Below are 21,982 nucleotides of genomic sequence, written 5' to 3'. Positions count from 1 at the left end.
TACCATACCAAAGAAAAGTGTAAGAACATAAACTATTTCAGTATAAAAGAGAAACATTAATCAAAGATTGTAGAAAAGTAAGTACCTACTGGCAGAATTAGGATAATTTGACAGTGTTTCCCAGCCTTCTTTATGCCATGCCCACCGTAGTCTTTTCAAAAGTCAGATGCCCCACCGGCATCTTTTTTAATTAAACAGCAGGTAAATTTCCAAATATTCTTGTAGTATGTTTGTAAACATATGAACCCCTAATGAAACTAAATAAAACCTATTCTAATGCATATATTATAGCTGAAATTATGACAAAACACAACTTGAAAATGTAATTAAGTAGAACAAAATAAATACATGTTTGGTGTCCTTTTTTTTTTTAATTATTTTTTTTTTTGTTTTCTTACAATAAACATAATAATAAAACAGAATATAAAAAAAATAAAGCATAATTACATATCAGCGAAATACATATTAATAGAAAAATAGTAAACAAAAAATCCCACTAAGTCATGGCCTGTTCGTGGGTATACAAGAAAATGTTGATGAATTTTTGCTCCTATAATAAACAATGGACAGCTATAATATTTATGTGTAACATAAGAAAGAAAAAATAAAATATTCAGGAAAAGATAATATGGTTTTTTTTTTTTAAGTAATTAAAAAAGGGAAAAAAAATATTTAAAAAAAAACACAAAAATATTCCTTATTATTAAAGGGCAACAAAATAAATCATAAAAAAGAAGAGTTCATATCTTTAGTTTGAATCCAGGATAGTGCATGTTTTTTAAAAGAAGGAAAATTTTGAAAGTTTGGAATCAATGAAATATTATCAGTAAAAAAAGAATTTAAAATTTTTAGACACGTCTTTCGCGCATTGACATACCTTTAACAATGTACTATCAAAATATCACAATACAATTATACAGCTTGGGCCCGGTACCAATACAACATCTACAGCTACATTCTGCATAGTTTCTGTGTTTTTAGATAATTATTGAAATTGTAACGGGTTTTATTCTAGTTTAAGTACAGTTTGGCGTATATTTCAATTTCGTACATCTCAGGCAATTTTTTGAATGACCGATGAGTATTCCCCTTTATATGTGGAATGCCGACGTGTCTCATCCCTGAAGCCTGGTGCCCCACCTCTGAGGCGTTATGCCCCACCGGTGGGAAACACTGATTTACAGTTACTTAATGAGTACCGAACAAACAGCACCACTTGATGAAGCCAATTCTTCAGTAGTAATTTTAAAAGTACTAATAGCGTGTTTTATAATACAGGTAAACGTCTTTTTGTGCCGGTTGGTGCCGGCGTGGGATTCCCCGGTTCGGCTGACACCAGACGACAGTAGGCGCCGCGATTCTAATAACATACCCACTTTTACCGATTAATCCGCGGTATTACGACCAATATAGGTGTAATGGAGAATATTTTTCTTTATGTTCCTACTGACTACCTTAGACATAGGCAGCTTAAGCTGTTTTATCTTCCTGCTTGCAGAACCAACCTGCCGATGGTAATGCCAGTAGAACGAGCAATGTCATTACTCAACCGTATCTCTTCGGATATCGACATCTTTCATATTAGTAAAAAAAGTTCAGAAAGGATAGCATCCTTTTTCTTTAATTGCTGGGTGTTTTTATTTACCATCTTTGTATATTTAAATTTTATTATTAATTTTTTCGTGTTATGTATGTATTGAAATATTTTTGTAATGTACATAAACGTTTATAAAATAAATAAATTGAAAATAAAAATAAATTGAAAATTTTACCTTTTCAAAAACAATTCTTGATCTCCTTCGAAATGTTTGCCAAAAGTAATCATAGAGTTAGTAATATAAAAACATGACATATTACAACAGAGATGAAGAAAATTTTAGAGAAGATGATATTAAAGTCAAGGCATCTATAGGGCTTATGACCTGTCATTGGCTGGTTCAAGTGGCCACTTTACACACTGTGTAATATTCAGTGACAGGTAATAAGACAATGATAGGTCATAAGCACTGTAGATGCCTAGACTTCTATATTACCTTGTCTAAAATGTTCTTCATCTCTGTTGAAATAGGTTAATATTAACAGCTCTCAAGGGAGTTGAATCCAGTCCTTGCCTACAAAAATTTGGATAAACTCAAAATATTGTTGATAAAAACATGATTTTTAGAGACCTTTTTTCATGTAGGCCTCAAAGGAGTTCAAAATATTGTTGATAAAAACATAATATTTTATAGGCCTTTTTTATGTAAGCCTCAAAGGAGTATAAAATATTCTTGATAAAAACACGATTTTTTAGAGGCCTTTTTTATGTAAGCCTCAAAGGAGTATAAAATATTGTAGATAAAAACATTATGTTTTAGAGACTTTTGACTTTTTTCATGTAGGCCTCAAAGGAGTATAAAATATTCTTGATAAAAACATGTTTTTTTAGAGCCAATCTTTCATGCAGGCCTCAAAGGATTATGAAAACTTGTTTAATTTTCAATTGATTAAGCTGCATATATCGTTTGCATATCTGATTTCTTAAATAATTAGCATAATAATATGTAAATGTAATGTGAATATTTAAATCATAGCAAAATGACGTGAATTTAATATTTACCTGAATAATAACAGTTCATAACACATCGATACCGTACCAATAATTAAACGATAAAATAATATTATCATGGTAACGTTTTTTGAATTATCTAAAACGGTAAACCAAACAAAATTATCATAGGAATTTTAGTCAAAGATGGAGTTTATTTTTAAATGTGACATCTTCGCATCAAAAGATATTGAGGTTCGATAAATAATTATGGTGGACTTTTGAAAAGGGGACTCAATACTTTACACCCACTCTTTAGAAATTCGACGTCTTTACCAAGCAAAAAGTCTCCGGATCTGTTCGCGACATTATTATTTTTATTTTTTTTATAAAAAGAAATATTTGCGCTCTTATGATTTACCCAAATATTTAATTTTGAGGGCCGTTTTCAACGAGTTGTAAATAACTCACTATTAGAAAATGGAATCAAGTTGGGGTAAAGTAGGATTCGAACCACGGAACTTTGGTCCGTGAGTCCGAGACACTAGCCACAGGACCACAACCTATGACTCGAATAAGCTGTTTATATTTAAATAAATTTGTTGCAACAGAGAGAGAAAACATTTCTGATAAGGCAATATAGAAGTCTAGGCATTTACAGGGCTTATGACCTGTCGTGGGCTGGTTTAAGTTGCCACTTTACACATTGTTATACAGCATTTGGACATACTCAAAATATTGTTGAATTAAGTACCTGGTAAAAGAAGAAGCATAAAAATTGGAAAAATGTTTTCAGGCGTTGCCTAGTGGGTGAATTGATTCAGCCGGAAAAAAAACACAAATAAAATAATTATGACTGTCATTTAATTGTAAGCGCAAATGTTCGAATTATTTTTTCTTTATATAATACAAAATAAAAAAAACAGCTATCAAATTAGCAATAGTTAGCCAATTTTATTAGTAAATCTTTGTTTAAAATGGAAACATACTTTAAAAAAAAAACAATTCTGGTTGAACTTGCCAACAAAGAGTCAGGCGCTTGGGTTTAGAAGTGCACAAATTGATTTAAAATAGAACCATAAATGCATAGAAAATAATAAATAAATCAACAATTAAAAATGTAAAAAAATAAAACACTTTTTCAACAAAATTAATGGTTATACACATGCATATATATACGTACACATACAAACGTTACATATATACTTACATATATATAATTAAAAAAAACAGTTAACGTTAACTATGGAAGGAAGCTTTTCTTTGATTTATATATTATTAAGATACATTATTGAAAAGCTTCCTTCCTATATATGTATGGTGATGTATGGCCTTTGTAGTTTTTATTTTCCGTAGAGCGAGGCTTCCTGTTCTTAACCTTTCCGTAATACGGTCCGATGGGAGGCTCTCCTTATGCATCTGAAGCATATAATACTTTCCTTAAATATTATCTACTCTCAAAACATTAAACTCTTTGTAGCTCAAACACAAATAACTATCGACGTGCATTAGCAGTTATTACGTCGCTTATTAAAGCGACGTAATAACAATTACTCACCACGGTTGTTTATCGTACTCGCGATCACAATAAAAGATCTTTGAACACCTAATATTAAATGTCAAAATATTTACGTTTCGCGACGAATAATCTTGCTGCGCAATCACATATTTGAATTTCACCGGTGTAAATTTGGAAAATATTTCAAAACTACTATTTTTATATATTTATTTATTATTTATCATGCTATTTATTGCATTTAGCCGGCGGCGGCGGCAGCCAAAAGTTAAGGAAAGCAGTCGCCATAGTCATTGTAATTTAATTTTCACTTTTTTGTATTAGATGCTCCTTACTATTTTGCAAATGCAATATATTGTATCATTTTTTATAGTAAATGACGATTTTTCTCCAGTGAACTGTATTTATTTACGAAGAAAAAAAAACAAACCGACGCGAGCGTTGACTTAGAGATTGCACACGCGTTGATTTATGACTGCAATAACTTAAGCATGTTCATTATTGTTCATTTTGATCGCTCAAATGCTTAGCATGTTTTTAAGCACGTCGATAGTTATTTGTGATTGAGCTACTGAAAAGTTCCGTAGCTGAGAAGAAGGATGGTGTAAATAGTATGCAGCGTTATGTTTATTGATTTATCATGAATATTGTAACAGCAATAAAAATGAAATTTCTATTCTTATTACCATACAAACTGTTTGCCTAATGATGATACGTCAAAAATCAACCCAAACGATTGATTATAGGGCTAAACCGTTGAATAATTGAGCAAAGGAAGCAAAAGAACCATTTTCACGTTTGGTAATTACTGGGTATTGGTACTATTATCTTTTTAATTAAACTTTTTATACATATTTTTTGTCCGACGGAAATTTCTTCCAACGACTCGATAAAGTAAAATGTGTACGAGATGAGAATTTATTTATTTATTTATTTATTAACGGACATAGTCCATGTATACAATTTATAAGGTTTAAATATTACAATAAAAGAGTAGTTTAAAACATTTAAAGAAAAAAGAAAGAAGCATTGACAAACATAAGGGACATCGAGACAAGATCTGAACTATTTATTTAGTGCTCGTTTAAATCGTTGTAAACTTAAACCAAAAAAGTCCAGATCCTGTCTTGAGAATGACAAGGATTGATATTTGGAGCCCGTGCGGTTCGGAAGATATTGTAAGACGGGGTAGGCAACGAAGGAGGTACTGGAATCAACATGTTTACCGGATGGCGGAAGAAAGATTTCCACAAATCGCTCTTCGAGGAAACCCCGAAGGAAGAAGACCCCCAGCCAGACCCCCCGAGAGGTGGCGCGATGGCTGGCAGTCAGCGTCCCAAGAGGAAACAGCGACACAAACAGATCCACAAGATATTTAGAAAGGATGAAGAAGCAGAAGAAGAAGACGCCGACATATAACTAGCAGTATGTGTATAAATTAATCAACATATATACTAGTATTCAATGGAAAGAGAGAGGAAAAAAGGAGAGATTAAAGAAGAGAAGAGAGATGTTAAGGACGTCCTACCTTCACCATGACTGTATAGTTGAAGATAAATTCTCCCGAGAGATTACAAAGATACACTACCAAACCCCCATCTTCAAGTTTTGGAAAGGTACATTGTTATGAACCAAGGGGATGTGTATGTCAAGATCCACATCCTAGGCAATTACAAAAGCTATGTTCATCGGTACATACTGAGACGGTATACTTAACTTCTGTACTATCTTTATATACTTCGGTATGTTCTGCCGAGTTCTCATCTCGACATCATATGATCGAATCCAACCAATAGATGACGCCGAAAATTTAGTTTACACTCCTTACTTAATTAAAGTTTTAAATAAGCTTCCGTGATATGAAGTGGCCACTTCAAAGCGGTTATAAACTCAAATAAATCCCAATTTAAGCAAATAAATAATTGGGGAATGTTATGGAAAAAGCGCAAATTTTTATCGAAACTCAACCAGGCAGTGTCAAAACACATTACCGCATTCCTTCGTGCGCCTTGAAGGTAGACCCCGTCTCTAGGTACATGGTATGGTGAACTTATTCTATGAATACTTAGAAATTCAATATTATTATTAGTTTGTCCATATTTTTAAAGACAAGGACTGGATTTAATATCCTAGCGCGTTATAAAGATACACATATTACAAAAGAGATAGGGATAATTTTAAAAAAGAGAATATAAAAGTTTATGCATTTACTTGGCTTATGACCTATCACTGGCTGGTTTATGTGGCCACTTGACGCACTGTGCAACATTCACCATTTTATCTATGTTTGAACACTAAAGAGCAGAAACTTTTAGCTACTGAAACCAGCCAATGACAAGTCATTAGCCCCGTAATTGTCTAGATTTCCATATTACCTTCTCTGAAATGTTCTCCATCTCGGTTGTAATATATTAATCTTAAAAGTTCAGCTTTAAAACATTATTTATTTGACTCAAACCATCACGCCGTTTCCCCGTAGGGGTAGGCAGAAGGCATATAACGCCATATCCATTACCTCCTTCCATATCCCCTCTATCCCACCTGCTGACAAGCCTCTAAATAGAGGCTTAGCGGGTTATTCCTTAAAAATAAAAAAAAATATCACTCCGATTTTCGACATGTCCGTCTTAAAGTATTTATTGAATCAGGTCATGCTATGTCTTTCTCGGTCTTTCTCGTTGTTTGTATCTATCGACATTCACATCGTAAATCGTTCCATTCGCTCTATATGTACAAACCAATGCAGCGTTTCTTTATTAATTTTGTGGATAATGCTTGTCTCTGCCTCACATAATGCAAAAATCTCGACATTTGTACCTACATATATCATGCATAGTTTTACAACACATTCGCCTGAGAGATCGCATTTCGACAGCATTAAGTATCCTTTCATCCTTGTTTTTCCAATTCCATAACCAGGACTACATTGTGAACTGCCAATTTTTTCCCCCTTGAATTTATTTGACTCGACCACAAAGTATTTTTTGCTCTAGCCAATTAAATTCCGATTCAGAAGTATGAATCAAAACTTCATTATTCAAGAATAGACTTATATCATACATGAATGATTGTGGCGTCGACCTAAAAAATCATTCAAGCGTTTCTCTATCCCGTTTGTTCGGATATTTCTCATGTGTTTACACCCGAGTGCAAACGGGACAGCGATAAGTTGGAGAGTTTCGTAGAAATTTACTGAATCTCTTAGAAATTTAAATTTAGACGTCCATTTATTAAACATCTTTGAACTTTGGCATCAACAATTTACTTCGATAAATTTTCCACTTGGAATTTGGAATACTCAGGAGCGGAATAAATTGATCTTTAATACGAAAATAAGTTTTCAGCACTTGTTAATATGACGCAAGTACCTATAAATTTTAATAAAATAAAGAAAATCTCGTAAAACCATTTTCTATTCTGATCAGAATAGAAAATAAATTTATGGATTTGACTGACTCTTGACTCTTTTTAATTGGTCTAAAAGCACTATTGTCACGTTTTTATGGTATTGTTAATTCAAGGAAAGATCTCTTCTTCTTCTTCGTTTTTTCATGGCCTTTTCACCTCTCAACTCGGGTGTTCTGGCCAGTGCCGAGTTTTTTGTTTTTTTACATATTTACACATGTGTTAGTAATATGATATATACAAGTTAATAAGTTAGTATTCAATATAATATATACATAGGATTTTAAACACACGTTTATTGGGTGGGGACAGGAGAGTTAGAATATGATTAGGGAATGGGATATTAATATCAGAGGGGTCGGATAGGAAATCAGGATAACTTTTTTTTTTTCATTTCATTTTCATTTCATTTCATTTTTTTGCACCACAACAGGCCAGGAGGCCCAATTACAGTGGTGAATTACACTACAGAACAACCAGGCTAGAGAAAAATCACATTTTAATTTTTGTGTTCTCACCGGGAATCGAACCCGGAACCTATCGTGCGTGAGTCAAGCGTCTTGACCACTACACCACCGAGGCCGCCATAACAATCATTTATAGGGCATTCAAAACAAACATAGTTTAAATCTTTCTCATCAAGCTGACATTCGCAAATGGCAGAGTCCTGGACTTGGATTCTGAACAGGTGAGAACTATTGCAGCAGAGCCCAATGCGCATCCTGCATATGAAGGATGTCTCAAACTTGTTCAGAAAAGGTAAGATCTCGACGTCTTTGGTTTAAGTCTACCATCATTCTAAAGAATACACAATAAATAAATAGTCCAGAGCCCGTATTGCTATCGAAAGCGTACAGTTATAGTCAATTTTAGCTATAAAGTAAAATTAAATTTTCTGTATGAAAAAAAAAATGTGCATATATATTTTTTCTAAATATGTTCAATTGCAGGTAACCGATGAGCGTACTTTAAATTTTCACACAAATACACACATTTTCGTACGACGATTTTACTTTATAGACAAATTCGATTTTGCGAGCCAGGGTCCTGATAACAATTGGAATTAAAGAGAGTTATTTTTAACAATTGTTTCAGTGTGTCCTCGTAACATTTATGATTAAACTAGCTGGTAAAATAATAAAATTAATGTAAGAAACCAACATAAAAATTAAAGAATAGAGAAAGACGATAAATTGGGACGCATTTTTAATGCCCTTATTTCAGCTATATGTATTATGAACAATATTTTTAGTTTGTCTAAATTTTTGTCGCTGCCGCTGGTTACAAGCTCCACTGTCTAGAGCCTAGACTGATGTTAGTATTCTGGTTAAGGCCAGAAAACACATCTGGGTTTGATTAATTTATGGTAGATGTATAAATGCAATAATAATTTATCTCCTATTGTGTTCCAAAGAATAAAATGTTTTCACAATTAATCATGATTTGTCTTCATAAAAACAAGTGTGTCTTATAATAATTACGAAACTGTCCAACAAGATGTCGTAAAATTAACTAAGTTGCCAATTGCCATAAAACTGTGCCTTTGCAAGAATGTAAGACTTTTAAATATATTTTTTCATAATACTTTTAGGGATTAAGTCAATTAAAACAGTTTCACATTATAAAAGAAAGATATTGAAAGGAGGGTGAGTGCCGGGAACAGTGTGAACGGTGCATTGAAATCAACCTTGGCAAACATTTTTTTGTCGCAAGAGGCAAAATCAGCAGTTCACAATGGAGTCCTGGTCCCGACTCTGATGTATGGGAGCGAAGTATGGACTTGGAAAAACAGGGATGAAAGTTGGCTGAATGCTGTCGAAATGCGATCTCTCCGGTGAATGTGTGGTAAAACTATGTACGATAGATGCACAAATGTCGAGAGGCTGCGATAAGGCTGCGATAGGCATTATCGACAAAATAAATAAAAGAGCTCTGCGCTGGTTTGGACTTGTAGAGCGAATGGACAGCGAAAGAACGGATAAGAATATTTACAATGCGAATATTGATGGATGCAGAAATAGAGGAAGACCGAGAGACATGGCATGACCTAATACAACAAATACTTAAAAACGAACATGTCAAAAGTCGGAATAATCAGCGCGCGTGCATGAGAAAATGTATGAATGTAGAGGAAGCGAGATCTGTATGCAAAGATACAGTGATGTGGCGTTCTATCCTATCTGCCTACCCTTACGGGGAAACGGCGTGATAAAATATGTAGATAAAAACATATCGAGGAATGTCATTTTTCTTTGTCAAAAAATAAACTTGTAAATTGTATTTCTTGGCACTGTATTTCCTAGTGAGGAATACATTATTACCAACCCGTATATGGTGAGCATTCAATGAAAACTGGCCAAGCCAGAATGATTTTTTGTTGGCAAATGGCAGTACTGTCGATGTGTTTCTACAGCAAAGACAAAAGACAGGCGTTCAAGAACCAAGCGGTGTTATCACTCCTGATTCTGACAAGAGATGACACACTTGCCATGACTATACCTATTGTATATTCAAATAGATTATAAGATTGTTCAGTTTAAGTTAATTCAGTGTTTTATATAATATCATGAATGCCAATATATGTGTTATAAAGCCTGTTGATTGGCATCAACAAATAATCAAGATTTAAGTTTTTACATAAACACAACTCGTAGTTTTGCTATTTAGTACACTTTTGAATTGAAGTTTATTTTTCTTTACACAGTACAAAGCATTCAATGTATTGCGTTGATGGAAGTGTTTGGACTGTGTCAATATTTCCTAAAGCAGATGTTCATAGACTGGCTTGATCAATAATGTCCAATAGGGAAATATCTGTGTATAAATATATGAAATGGACTTAGAAAAATTAATTGTGTTTTGTGGAGAAATGTTTTTATAGATAACTTAAAAAATGAAATTGAAAAAAAATATGTCCCTACAGAAAAGGGAAATGTTTGGTCTTGATAACTGTGACGTCAAGATTCGTAACGATGTTCTATTTAAATTTAAACGGTCGCAAACACAGCTTAAAATTTACACGAATCGTGATGTATTAGGAGTGTGGCCAAAGCAATTTTCGCGGGAATTAAAAATTATTATTTTCAGTATACAATACAAAATTAAAAGACAAAGACTACACAAACATCACTGTCAGATTGAAAATTTACACTAAAAATGCATTATGTAACTCAGTAGACATTATAATAGTAAATATGTACATCTCCCTTCCCCTCCTTATCCTCTCTTCATGCATCCTTGTCCTAATCCCGCCCAATTTACAATAACTTACTGTTCTTTAAAAAAAAAAAAAAATTGATTATTAAAAAATATATACATGAAAATAACATATTCATATGTTCAAATTTATATGTAAGTATTCATATAATATGTATTATATTTTCTTTACTAACTTTGTACACTTTGTGGAAATCTGTTATTGGTTCTGAGTTTATACACTATATCTGTTTGTTTACTATAAATATGTATGTAGAACTGTTGGTTTCCTAAACAAAATAAAATAAATAAATTTTCAATAGGCATGCCTAGTATGTGATTCCTAGACTTCCATATTTCCTTCTCAAAAGTGTTTTCCCTCTCTGTTGCAACAAATCTATTTAATCATTTCAAAGACGATGAACGGTAATTTACATTTGTTAGATTAGTGTTTTCTATATTTACTTTTGTATGGGTACTATTTATTGTGTACCACATTTACGGGTATACTTAACTTTTTAATTATTTTAATTCTTATTATTAATATTTTTTTATATTTTTTGAAAAATAAAAGAAATTTGTCGCTCTTTGTATTTAATTTACTTATATTTTGTACCTCTTAAAAAATTAAAAAATATTTTTCTTTTTAAAATTAAAATTTTTTTATGCACTTATTGTTTGTAATGTTTTTTATGCGTATATGAGAGTATTATAAGCAAAATTAAAAATAAAAAAAATAATAAAACAACTTTGTTTTTAACCACTAATTTTTATTTTTCACCGACCGGTTTCAAAACAAACAAGCTTCTTTGTCAAGGTTTACGTCTAATGTAAACCTTGACAAATAAGCTTGTTTGCTTTGAAACCGGTCGGTGAAAAATAAAAATTAGTGGTCAAAAACAAAGTTATTTTATTTATTTTTTATAATGAATAACCACAAAGTTAGTGCTTCAAATATAAACTTAAAATTAGAAATCTTCACCAAAAACGGAAAATAAGTTATTGATGCCAAAATAAACCATATATAAAAACCTTCCTACCTAAATAATAGCGTAATTCAAAACCATCTCTAAATCTTTCAAAAACATGTTTTAATTATACTACTTGACATCGCAAACTGAGCATTCTCCATTGAGTTAGTGAAGCATAATTAGAAATCTCACAATTATTTTTTCAAAGTTTTTCGCAAATATCTCAGTAAATTTAGGAATTGTAGGAACAATGGAGATTTCTAAATTTGCCTATAATACCCTAATATCTAAGCATGTTTTTTATATGAAACTGCTGTGTCATAGCATTTATGTAACATAATACGTTTTTTATGTTCTATTAAATATTTATTTCTGTAAAGTAAAAGGCACTGCGTGCAGTATATATTAATAAATAAATATCTGTTATTGGTATCATTTTATGTTTTTTCGTTTGTACATGTATATTCGCTGTATTTCTGTTGATATTCCAAAAAAATAAAATGACGTAACCTTACAAATAATTTGTGTACAACACGATTACACGACATAATAACGGGTGTTTTTTGTCGTGAGAACTTTCGATTGGTAATACTGTCTTTTGTCAAACAAATGGCAGTGTTTTTACATTTGTGCTCTGTAACATATATTAATTCATAATAGAACGCCTTGCACACGAACAGCGCATGCAAATTTATTTATTTACGGACTCGTTCAGTTATTTGGCCTCCTGTTGATTGGTCTCTTTAATCCTGTGATATGACGCTGTTGGATTATTCACTATAGAGCTAAGATGTGTCTATGGTCTATGGAAACAAACCAATATTACGTAACACGCACCATTTCTGAAACAAGGCCGGATATGTTGGAAAAAGTGGCCAAAACTTGGAACGACAGACCGCTTGTCGGAATTGTACTACATTTGAAAAAAAATTACTACATTTTGGAGCGCAAAAAATTATATGTACCGATCAACTATTTAAGAGCTAGGCAACACAGGCCATTTGTTCTTTCAGAATGCAGGACAAATTTACCGTTGATGATGCCTGTGGGGAGGATGATTGGTCTGTTGAACAGCCTACCGAGAGAGGTGGATCTTTTACATGCTGTGGTTACCAGTTTTAAACTCTTCCTCTCTAACTAAAATTAGATTTTTTCGTGTTTAAATCTTTTGATTTAATAAATATTTTCGTTTTTCCGTACAAATTTTTGACCAACTATTATTTTGATAAGTCTGTTTTTGGTTGGATGGAAGATATTGCTTTTAGAAATAAGTCCACCAAAGTACTTTCTCTTTGTAATTGAAGATTTAAATAAGTAAAATATGTATCGTAATGTGTATTAGTGACTTACTCGTCTTTGTTTACTGTTGTTTTTATGGACTATATGTTGGACCTTAATAATCTATTGTGTATTTTTAAAAAACATGTTTTTGTAAACAGCTAAGCACGAATGTACATTGTAATTGGCAGTCAGGCTTTATCGTACATTTAAATAAAATGAATTGTTCATTTTTTGTTCTATTATTGTAAAAAATAAACTCCCAACAAATGTTTGCTCCTTTAATTGTTTTTCAATTTGAATTTTCATCACGTGTCAACATCTCACCCGTTTACCTGTCAGTACAATACAGCTATAAGCCAAATTCAAGGAATTTTGATTTAAATTCATGCAATGGTCATCGAATAGATTGTATCGGGCATGCCACATGCAATTTGTGAATTAGCATCACTATTCGGAGCAATGTTTGACAGAACTTTCTAGTTACGAAATATTCAGAAGAGTCATGGCATCCATTTTGATTCATTGTACACTATTTGTCGGTAGGTACTGCTCGCGAGCCAGCCCGAGTTTCCCCATAGTTAACATGCTTCACAGATTTTGGAGACACGCTACAGATCTTATCTATAACAGCTTAGTACTGCATATTGCGCACAAACGTGTAATATAAATACATACGTATACTTGTACTACATATTGTTATATATTTTATCCGTGTCCGGGCGGATGAAAAACGAATAAAATAAGTTAAAAAATGTACATAATAAAACGCTAGAACCGTGGAAATACTGTGAGAGCCTTAAGAGCATATGCGGTGTCAGAGAAATTTGATAAATAGGTATTTAAACAAAGTTTTCCTGTCACTCTTTTCCAGATCCCTGATATTGGAAAAAGGCAACTGCACGTCGGACTGACGCCTGACTAAATTCGACAAAATCAAAATCGAGGTTTCGTAGTCCCGTTTTCCGGACTCCAAAACTCAACCGATTTTTTTTATTAATAAGAGCTTAAGGATGAAATTTTCTGTGTCGGTAATTTTTGTGTTTTTCAAAAAAAGTTATATATGTATACCGTACGACCGAAGACGGCCGATAAAACTGGACGCTTTTGAGAGTTTCTGGAAGGTTCTAGCGACCATATTTATTTTTTTAATAAATTGTAGTCTGCATTATTTTCTGGCAGAGGTGCTCAAACGGTCGATCGCGAGTGCTTTTTGAGTCGATCTAGAGAAAAAATATCCGATGCAGAACTATTCACAGATTTTGTTTTAGTAGGTAGGTAACTAAAACAAAATGTAATGAATAAACAAATAAAATTTGTTCGATCCACAATTAGGCCACAATAATGCCCTCATCACTTTCTTTTATCGTAATAACCCCTTACTAGCGGCAATAGCCGGTCAGTTTAACATGGACTCATGTTCTGTTGAAAATGAGTTAGCGCAGATTATATTAGGTGTTAGACTATATGAGACTTAGGTGTTATTATTGATACAAAACTAATGGTTGATATTCATATTGAATCAGTCCTGAAAAAACATATAAAATGGTCGGACTTATTATGCGAGTATCGAAACCATTTAAACATGCAGAGACATATGAAAAACTTTACAAAACATATGTTCGTCCCCAGCTAGAATACTGTACTCCTATTTGGTCACCTTACTATAATGTAAGTATTAAAAGACTAGAAAGGGTCCAATAATTTAATAAAATTTAAGCAGGTCGACTACCGGTCAAACATTCACTTCTTTAATCATGCTGAAAGTATGCAGTACCATGGAATAAACTCTCTTAAATCTCGAAGAATAATGTTAGACTAGTAATTTTTATTCAAATTAATAAATAAAAAAATTGATTCTCCTAACCTACTTGAAAGACTTCCATTCCGTGTGCCATCTAGACCGACAAGACAAAATCTTCTGTTTTACACTGAAAACGCGTCAACAAACTATTTTAAACAATCTACAATACCTAGAATATGCGACCAATATAACAATATACATATTTACCAAGGTTGATATTTTTTGTGGCAATGTATGTAAATTTAGGTCAAAAATTATAGAAATTTTTAAAGAAGCAGATATTTAAGTTTATTATTTTATACATATTTTTTCATTTCGTTTCTTTTACATTTATTATATTGAACATAATTAAAATTATCATATCAAGTGTAAACATTTTTTTTGGTGTGTGCACGAGTTTCTTACACTAATATACAAAGAAATCGGCGATATTTGTGAATGTACTGTTTGTTTACCTAATAAAATAAATTAATAAATATCAGATGTACATCTCACAGCCACATCATCTGCTAAAAAGTTGTGGTGTTTTATATCTGAAGATAAATATCAAAATCTAAGGCAAATCTGCCTTCAGCTGACGGCAATGTTTGGATCAACTTACTTGTGCGAGTCTGCATTTTCTAAAATTAAGATAATTAAGTCAAAATATCGCAATTGACTAACTGACGAACATATGTCATCATGCTTGCGATTAGCACTCGGTAATTACGTACCATCTGATGAAAAGTATGCTGAGGACATGCAGTGCCACGCTTCAACATCCAAAGTCACTCTTTAGTTAAGTTTAGCCACTAGAACTCGTTTGTTTCGTAAGAACCAATAAACTCGCAATTTTGAATAATTATGAGTTGTTTCATTGACATTTTAGAGCAGACCTACACTTACCTTGACTAAAAAATGCGAAAACTAATGTCTATGTCACAATACACTCTACCTAGACGACAATCCTGCATCACACATACTTGCAGCCTCTCAGAGTCGATCGATCGTAGTCTATCAATATTGAGGTAGATCGCCAGCAGTTCAAGTTTGAGCACCCCTGTTTATCCCATTACGTAATACACATACATTAACATTTTTTTTAGTTTATCCATTCAATTCAACTCCATGGGGAGCTGTTAACATTAACATATTACAACAGAGATGAAGTACATTTAAGAAAAGGTAATATAGAAGTCTAGGCATCAACAGGGCTTATGACCTGTTATTGGCTGGTTTAAGTGGCCACTTAACACACTGTGTAACATTCACCATTCTGCCCATGTTTGAACATCTATATTCCTTCAATTCTTTCATCTGTTGATGTTTGTGAAGTTAAATAATCTAATCCTTCTAAGTGTTCAGTTATTACATTTAGTCGCAAAGTAAAATTTTTACGTACTAACTATGTGCTTAAGGGTCAAAACCTCCAACGCTCATTATGTGTAAAGGATCTAGGTGTCTTCCATGATAGTAAATTACTTTTTGACGCCCATGTTGACAGCATCATAAAAAAGTCATCGCGTGCGCTTGGCTTTGTTATGCGTAGCTCTACGTCGTTCACTATGGCAAAGACACTTAAAATCCTTTACTGTACATTAGTGCGAAGCAACTTAGAATATGCATCACAAATATGGAATCCTATGTACAATGTGCAGATATCACGCATTGAAAATATTCAAAAAAAATTCGTAAAGTTCATGTGTTTCCGGTTGAAACTTGAGTTTAAATCTGACCAGTATATTCATATATGTAAAAAACATCACCTACTGCCTCTGCAAAAACGTCGTGAAATAGCGGATATAATTTATTTACTTAAAATTGCCTCTGGTTCAATTGACTGTCCTGAACTACTTTGCAAACTTTCTATCAATGTTCCTTCCAAAGTTTTAAGAAATAACCCTCTTCTTCACATACCTCTTGTTTCATCTAATTATAGGCAAAATTCATATTTATGGCGAACTTTTAATAATTTTAATGTACTAAATAAATCATTTAATATAGATTTATTTGAAAATAATCTTAATAACGTGCGGCGTTTGCTTTCAAAATAACTCGTAGTATTTTTTTTCTTTTCTTTTAAATTTACATTTAATTACTATTCATTTTATGTTCGAGAATCTTTTTTAACTTACTGTGAAGCTACTTGTGAAAACCTGTAATTGGCTTATTTGTTATTTGTTTTGTTATATAAATATGATATAATTATAGCTGTTGGTTATCCAAATAAATAAAATAAAATAAAATAAAATAAATAAATAAAGAGCTGAAATATTTATATATGCGGGTGAGATTCATTTGATTGAATTATTTCACCTGAGATTTGAGCCTTCTCTATTTCAAGGATGTGGTTTAATTCAGAAGAGTCCCAAATGATGAAACAGTATTCTAGTATGCTGCGGACAAGTGTATCATACAATGTGCGAATTGCGGTAGTATTATTGAAATATCTAGAATATAGTAGTATGTGAACAAATATCTAGTATATAAAATAAAATATATAGTATACTAAATAAAATGAAACAATAAATCAAAAAATAAATGATAAATATCTATAGTGTGTAAAACATCCCTGCTGCAGTGCCATAATCCAGGGAGAAAATACGAAAAAACGTTTGTATGTAGAAAAATCAGACCGAATTTCCTCTTAAGCTGAAGATGTTGCTGACTGATTTCCCTAGTAAATTGTTCGCGGGGAGTCTAAAAGGTTGATGATAGTTGTTAGACGGCCATTCTTTTCATAATAGTTATTTTTACTTACCGAAGGTGTCGCAGAAGCGTTGAACAGGTTACTGGTTTCCAAATTTGTGGATTTTCAGTCGTCTTTTGTTTCTATAATAAAAAAACAAAAAAGTTAATTTTAAAGTTAAATAATAATTATTTTATAAATATTAACAAATCATAATACATATAAATGTAGCTAAGCATCATAAGAGTCTGAAAAAATACATGTATAAATTTTTAATGACTATTGCACTAATACAGGTGGCCGGAGAAGCCTTATATTGAGGGGTATCCGAATCACCCCCATGCATGTTCGAAACGCTGTTTTAACAGTGATCACAGTGTTGAATTAGATGGAGAAGTTCTTGAGAATGTTGAAAGCATAAAATATCTAGGAGTTTAGATTGACTCAAAATTATCTTTTTCAAAAAATGCAGACTATACGAGTAAGAAAATCGCAAAGAAGGTATCCCTGTTAGGAAGGATAAGGAATAAATTAGACATTAAAACCTCTCAGCTGATATTTAAAAGTATTATCGTTCCCCACATTGATTATTGCTCGAGTATTTTATATTTAAGTAATGAAGGAGATCTAAAGAGACTCCAAATAATACAAAACAAAGCGATGAGGATAATATTAAGATGTAGAAGACGAACAAAAGTTGAGAAAATGATTCAACTTCTAGATATAATGACAGAATCAAATTCAATGTTGCCAATGAAATAAACAAAATTATTAAAGGAATAGTTCCGAGATATTTTCAAAATAAACTAAAAAATAATGAGTTCTTTCATAACTATGCAACAAGAGGATCTAAAAATATAAGACTGGAAAAGAAATCAAAAGCAATGTCCCAGAACTGCCGCATGTACAAGGGAATACAACTATTTGAGGAAATGCCAGAAAGCATAAAAATTGAAATTAATGTAAATATATTTAAAATTAAATGTAAAAGGTATATATGTGAAAAATATTAGGTAGTACATAATGTAAATAGTGGATATAATTAATGAAAATGTACATATGAAACAGTTAACATTATAAATTAGGATATTAAATGTATAATAGTGATAAATAATGTTAGAATAAGTATAGATGTAAATATTGTGTTGTAAATATATATTAGACTATGTTAATCATAGAACTAAATAAAATAAATAAAAATAAAAATATTTTTTTTTTAAATATCCATACACCTACGCTAAGTTGGATGTAGCGTGTAACATCAAGCTTAAATATGATATAATTGTAAATTAGGGAATGCTATCATGTTTTAATTAATGTACACGCTTTTTGGGTCAAAACGATAAAAAATAATTAATTGGAAATTACGTGTCATCTCTTGCTAAAAACCGCCAGCTAAAAGTTTTCCCCGGAGACTCGCTAACTCGAATTACAAAACGAAACGATTTCATTATAAACGAAACGGGCACCATAGAAGCAAAACTGTTTGTTCTATAAAACATTCATTTACAAAAATACTGCGTCATTTGATTAGATTAGGGATTTAGGTAGCCTAGGGGTTTTGAGTTTGAGTTTTTTCTGGGTTGTTGCGAGCATGAAATTTCTAGGAGTAAAAACAACTAGTTTATGTAAATGTTTATGTTACAAAAAGCCGCATCTTCGGGGGACCACTGGTTAAACCTGGGGATGTGAGAGCGCTTGCCCCCTACTCATTACAGTGGCGTGTGTTCCATATTGGCAAATAAGCAGTGCCTACTTTACTAGAATTCCATTAAAATAATAACAAAAATTATATAAAACGTGCGAGTAACTATTTGTAAAATTTTAAAAATGCGCCAGATATAATTCGGTTATGTACTGTGTCGTACCGATCGGTGCGCCGCCATCGGCTAGGGTCGGCTAAGGCACAAACTACAAATGCTTATTTTGTTCATATTGCAGCTGTTGTTTACATGAATAAAACGTGTATGTGCTGGTTTTATTTCAGTTGTAATTACGCGTGTACGGGTAACTTTGTAGGCAGTGCTTTACATGAACTTTAATGCATTGTTTTAGAAAGAAAAAACAAATACGTTACTGACATCTCGCATTGTACGAGTATTTAATTATTATTTTATAAAAGACGGTCAAAAATCAAATGTCAAATAAATAATCTCAAACGCCTCAAATCGATTCTTTCATATAACCCAGAATATGGTCTACGTTCATTTTGTTAATAAAAAATTGAAATAGAGTTTTGTGAAACTTGTGATAGTGACGAGAATGCGTGTTTAACGGTTTTAAGAAACAACGCGTTTTCCCGGTTTTCCTTTATGGACAAAAACTTCTTATTAACTAAGGAAGGTGCACCCCTAAATTAGATTCAATGTTTAATATTATGAAAAATATAACTGGCTAACTGGGTGTGTAGATACAAAACATAGTGATTTAAACTAATGTGACGAGTGAAAGAAACTGTTAGGAAAGATTTATTACTTATATTTTTTAAAACTTTTTTTTCTTCTATTGCCTACCCTAGTTAAAAACTCTGTGAACGCGACTACTACTCAATACCTTAATACTTTTTGGACTTAGGTCTGGAGGAAATTTAGCACTCACTCATTAGCCTGGCTCATTAAAGACCTATTTTGAAAAAAAAAAATTTACACATGTGTGATTTGATGATTTTTTAATTTTTTGAATTTATTTTTTAAAATTTATTTATTTGAGATATCAACAGTAATACATGTAACAAAATATAACAAATAAAATATACAGAGAATATAACCAATGACAGATATCCACAGAAATACATTAAATACACGTACAATACATACTAGTGTGTTTGTGTGAGTGTAAGTGAGTGAGAGGGTGGGTGAGTGGGTGTTATATTGGAATGAGAGTGGACATGTGTGTAAATATTGCACAAGTGTCAAGTGTCGAAAATATAAATATATATAAAATATTAAGAATTAGAGATAAATTAAAATAAAATAAAATAAGATAAAATAAGACTTTATTATTGAAACTAAGTATAAGACCAAAAAGTATATTTTAAGACGCGCATTTTAAATGTTATTTTTTTAAAATCAAATGGATCAATAAGGGGAAAGCTCAAATTATATTCACGAGCAAACCGTATAAGTGGAGAGTTCAGGGCATAGTTCGTACGAACTGCTGGCACATGAAATAGATTTCATTGTGCAATCAATTTTGCTGGACATATTTACGTAAGTTTTTAATGTGATTTTAATTCGCTGTATTATTTCAAAAGCAATAAAATCTGGCATTAATTTATCCGGATAATTGCAGTTTTATCGAGGTAGTATCGGGCTATACTACATAATATGTTAAGACATTGTTTTTGTATAATGATAGCAAGTTGAGCAAGATCGTTCACATTGGCATTTTCGGTAGACGCGTTAAGTAATATCACGCATGTCAGTGACATTCTATAGTTCTAGTGAGCCGATGGAGACGGGCGACGAGTGATGACCTCAGTAATTTGAGACATTGACTCATCAATAGAACTGTTTTCGTTACTACATAATATTTCCCAGTTGAATACATTACTAAGCAATCTGAACATTTGCGCTAATTCTAATTTTAAGATATTTCAATATAACGTTTGGAAGCCGTTAATTTTTATTTATATTTTACATATTCCGATTACCGTGTATGTAACTCGCGATTAAAATAACGCAAAATGTCCAATCTTTCGCAGGTTTATTTGAAAGTAAAATAAGATTGATAATCTTGCCTCTGTGTAACTAATTACCAGGATACGTTGCGATCGGAATACCAATGCAGTGCCCAGTGCACCACTTATGTCATAAATCACATAGTAGATATACATATGTATGTGAGAGGTAAACTAAAGTAAGTCCAAAAACCGAACTTTTCAGAAGAGACTAATTAGAAATTTTTAATGCTTTAAACACATGGTAAATTTTATTGAGAGGGTTTAAAGTAAATTTATTTTCAATTATATATGACTTTTTATGTGCTATGATATTTTTTTTTTGTTTTTACATTTTTTCATGCACAAAATGTAAACACATTTGTTTACCCTTAAATACCTTCACGGTACAGATCGTTTTATAGGAAAACAACAGGTTTTTTTCTACAGGATAGACAAAAAAACATAATTTTATAATTATTAAAAAATAAGTGTTACTTATAATCATCTAAAAGTTCTTTGTAAGGGTAATTTAATGTTTATTATACAATGAAATGTTAAAAGAGTTTCTATACATCGCCAAAAGGTTTTAATTTTCACGAGTTTTATAATTCCACAATTTTTATAACAAACCACCTCTGACGCAGCGAGGGATTTTGCACAAGACAAAGTCTTATTGTCATAATCAACCATACTTAACCATTATGTCATTTCTTTTGCCGTAAATATAATTATTTTACTTTCCTTTTTTTTCACATACTGTTTACTTTCAATTACTGTTTTTTTAAATATTTTTATTTTTATTTACCTGTTATTTTCATAAATAATTAATGTTTTAATTAATGGCAAGTAATTTAATGTAAATTAAGTCGGCCTCGTAGTGTAATGGTCAGCGCATTTGTCTACCATGCAAGAGGTCTCGGGTTCGATTCCTGACAGGGTTAATATGAATTATTTATT

The 21,982-nt window shown here is 32.0% G+C and overlaps 1 protein-coding gene across 1 annotated transcript in view; it reads right to left on the bottom strand.

The window, feature by feature from the left end:
• The window catches only part of LOC148272409 (acyl-CoA Delta-9 desaturase-like), a 48,335-nt gene extending 30,830 nt beyond the window's left edge, over window positions 1-17,505 (bottom strand). Inside the window, exon 1 of the mRNA XM_088240074.1 lies at window positions 17,437-17,505. The gene's annotated coding sequence lies outside the window, so the exon portion shown is untranslated. The remainder of the gene's footprint in view (window positions 1-17,436) is intronic.
• Between the last annotated feature and the right edge of the window lie 4,477 nt (window positions 17,506-21,982).

Source organism: Micrasema longulum, unplaced genomic scaffold, assembly GCF_059751315.1.
Source record: "Micrasema longulum isolate JH-2025_06_02 unplaced genomic scaffold, ASM5975131v1 h1tg002339l, whole genome shotgun sequence".
NCBI lineage: Eukaryota > Metazoa > Arthropoda > Insecta > Trichoptera > Brachycentridae > Micrasema > Micrasema longulum.
The sequence above is the reverse complement of the archived record's forward strand: the minus strand, read 5'-3'. Positions and strand labels throughout refer to the sequence as shown.